Source organism: Triticum aestivum, chromosome 1B, assembly GCF_018294505.1.
Source record: "Triticum aestivum cultivar Chinese Spring chromosome 1B, IWGSC CS RefSeq v2.1, whole genome shotgun sequence".
Lineage (NCBI taxonomy): Eukaryota > Viridiplantae > Streptophyta > Magnoliopsida > Poales > Poaceae > Triticum > Triticum aestivum.
Window position 1 is genome coordinate 296,119,975 of NC_057795.1, and position 3,309 is coordinate 296,123,283.

Below are 3,309 nucleotides of genomic sequence, written 5' to 3' on the forward strand. Positions count from 1 at the left end.
TCATATGACGAACAAAAATAAAGAAACAAGTGAATGTCGTCGGATGGCCTTTGATTTTGGATGCGCGCAGCCAACGACAAGGCAGGGCTGAAACATGATGTCTAACAGAGGAACAAGGTCTAGGAAAGTAAGCCTGCAAAAGGAATTAAAGAAGTGCTCACTGAGTTTGATAAAATAGTGCGATGAACTCGATGAACAGTGTACACGGACATGCGGAATTCTCCGTGTGTGGTCGATGGATCGCGTTCTTTCTTCTCTGAATGGATTCATGGCTTGGAGAAGAATCTTCTGGCGAAAGGGTTCGGGTGGAGATAGTCCGAGTCACTGGGATCAATACTTCGCCTCGCGTCCATAGAGCTACAAAAGTTCAGGAAGTGTTCTTGAGGAGAGGAGGAAGGGAGAGGCAGAGGTTGCTGCGGGAATAGAAGAGGAGGTTGGGGTGCATCTATATATACTAGCCGGTCTGGAAATGATGGGAAGTTGAAGGGAATTAGATAAGAGGTTTCTTCATGGCTGTATATTTCCTTCTGTAGTGGTATCCGTGTAAGTGAGTGGAGGAGGAGAAGCAGTTGAGACTAGGAGTGAGGGCTTATGGCGGCCGAGCACCAGGCAGGCCGTTATCTGGCGCGTCCTTTTGGGCCTGGGGATGTGGAATCCGTCAGCGCGGGTCAGGGCTGCGCCAGGCCTATAGGGTGAAATACGGTCCGGGATACGACTAGCGAAAGAATAGGCGTATTATGTTCGGCCCATGCACGGATTCTGTTCGCGCGGCTGCGAGTGCTCACACGACTTGCACCAGAAACGGTGGTCCATGGGCTGGTTCGAAACAGCACAGGTCCTCGAATCGAAACGGATGACCCACCCCCCACCACCCACGGCACCCCTTGTGGATCAGAACAGAGCCACGCGATAGCTTTTCCTCCACCCTCCTCACCGCACTCGTCTGGGGTGGGGGCGGCGGCGGCGCCGTCGCGAAGCTGTTCCGGCGCCATGTCTACCGATGGCATCGAGCTAAACGGGTACGTGTAGTCTGCCCCGCCATTCTTTCACCCTAGCTACTTCGATGCCGGGTCGCCGTCCTGTTCTTGTAAGATCTGGACTAATGTAGCTAGATTTGTTTCTGGCCGGGGTGTTGACGGAGCTGCAGTGTGGAGCCCTCCAGTACTCCCGCTGGAGTCTCAGGATTCCATGAGCGTCGTTGAATGTCGAGGGAGTCGTCGCCGGCAAGCCACACGCCGTGGGAGACGAAGCCAAATATGACGTTTGCTCTGAAGCGACCAGCGGGTGGACGTGAAGGTTAGTCAGAGAAACACCGGTGCATATCATTTACGTTTAGAAAAAACTGCACGATCGATGGACCAGTGATTAGTAGCAAGTGTTGACTTTTGCCTCATTGTACAAAACTGCTTGGTGCGTTCTTAGTAGGCCTTCGTTGGATTTTTAGGGAAACTGCATGATGGATGTTTTACTAGTCAGATGTTATTAGGAGAAAGTACTATTTCTTGAGCAAATGGCTATGTTGGATGTTTAATTAGGCACATACGGTGCAAACGGGTGCAAGCTTTAGTCGGATTGTTTTGTTTCGGGTGCTGAATTGATAGCGAAGGATGTTGATTTGGTGTACATGTGCCTCTGGATTATTGATAATGTGATGGATTCGCTTGTTTGATGCGTTCCAAATAGCAATATAAATTAAGAGTTTGGGTTTATATCATATTGTTTTTGGAGTAGCCGTGTGGTCTATTGGATTTTGTTTCGGTCTTTTTAACTGGGAGTATAATTATGGAGATGGATGCACAGAATGGATCTTTGTTTCGGTCTTTTTAAATGTGGATATGAATTATGGAGTTGGATTTAGATGCTTCATTTGAGATGTGCTTTTTGAGGATTTTCATAATGCACACGCATGGCTGTACCAAAAAATGGTCTCACTTGAGCTGTAGTCCATATCTTTTTATGTTCGGCTAATTTGTTTCCCGGATAGCTGAGCATTTTCAGCTGCGAGCAGAGAGAAGTGGAGTTAAGTTGAGTTCAAAATTGAGGTCAGTGAGGATGAGAGTTTTTTCAGCTGCGAATGTGGCTCGTTCGAACATTCTGGCCTAGTGTGTTGCCATATATTATAGATTTGTATCGTCTTTGGTACCGACATACAATTTGTGTTTGTGGTTTGTGTCCATATGAGATTAGGTGATTGATGTGGGCTATGTTTTCGTGCAGGTGATGGTACACTTCCGTTTGGCAAAAATACCTGAGAAGCACATAATGAAGTGCTGGACAAGACAGGCTCGTGACATTCTTCCTGAACACTTGATTAGGTACCAGAAAGACAGAGGGCTTCCTGCGAGTGATACATTCAGGCATCACACTATGTACATGTAAGCGCTTGAGTGTGTGGTACTTGGTGATAGCAATGTGAAATGTTATGAAGTTTTCATGACTATGATGAAGGAGGTCCATGCCACTCTGCCGCCTTTCAGTGTAGACAAGGATGGTTTGCGGCTTGCTGAGCGAGAGAAGCAGCAGCAGTTGGTAGCCAGCGCTCAACAGGGGTTGATCCAAGCAAATGCCGGTCTTGAGGAGAAAAATGGAGATGGTGATTCTAGTTGTTTAGGTGTGGGTGTGCATCAGAAAAAATGCCAGAGGGGGAGACGAACAACAAGTCGAGACAAGGCTCCTTATGAAAAGCATTTGAAGAGGTCTAGGTTCTGTACAATTTGCAGAGTGCAAGGGCACAAATGCACGACCTGCCCTCACAGAGGTGATTTGCCGAAGGCTCCAAGAAAATTGCCGAAGTGTACCAATTGTGGGGTGGTTGGACATCGACGGAATGCGTTGGGCACTAAAAAAACTGGACCGTTCGGGCCTAACTTTTTATAACTAAAATCAGGACATTCTTGTTAAGGGGAATGTGTTGGCATGCGTGATTGTTGTACTTTAGTTTCTTAACTTGTCATAATGTTTCCCTTTCCTGCTGGAGTTGAAAATCATCGTACCTGCAACCATATTTTTTTTCCATTTTGAGCTTGGAAATTTGGTTAATGGACATTGAAATTGTGATGCGTTCACTCATCACTGTAGGATAATATAATTTGATTGGGTGTGCTTTTTTAATATTTTTTTTCTCATGATTTCTTCTGAATGAACAAGCTAGTCAAAGACGCTTACATTGCTGGGCGGGAGTTTGTAGTTCAAACTGTTCGCCGTGAATGCTGTCTGATTGCAGCAAGGACCATTTTTTTTTTTTGGCGAGTTTTGGTATCTGTTGAACTGGCCCCACTTGGTTGCGATCCAGTGGTACATGCAGATGCA

The 3,309-nt window shown here is 46.5% G+C and overlaps 1 long non-coding RNA gene across 2 annotated transcripts; it reads left to right on the top strand.

Moving 5' to 3' along the window:
* The first annotated feature begins 847 nt into the window (after positions 1–847).
* On the top strand, positions 848–3,085 carry LOC123090473 (uncharacterized). Of its 2 annotated transcripts, XR_006442446.1 has the most exons (3): positions 848–1,019; positions 1,148–1,296; positions 2,218–3,085. It is a non-coding gene; the product is annotated as an uncharacterized lncRNA (long non-coding RNA). The 2 variants fall into 2 exon arrangements; XR_006442444.1 differs by lacking the exon at positions 848–1,019 and having other exon boundaries at positions 1,027–1,296.
* Positions 3,086–3,309: the final 224 nt, after the last annotated feature.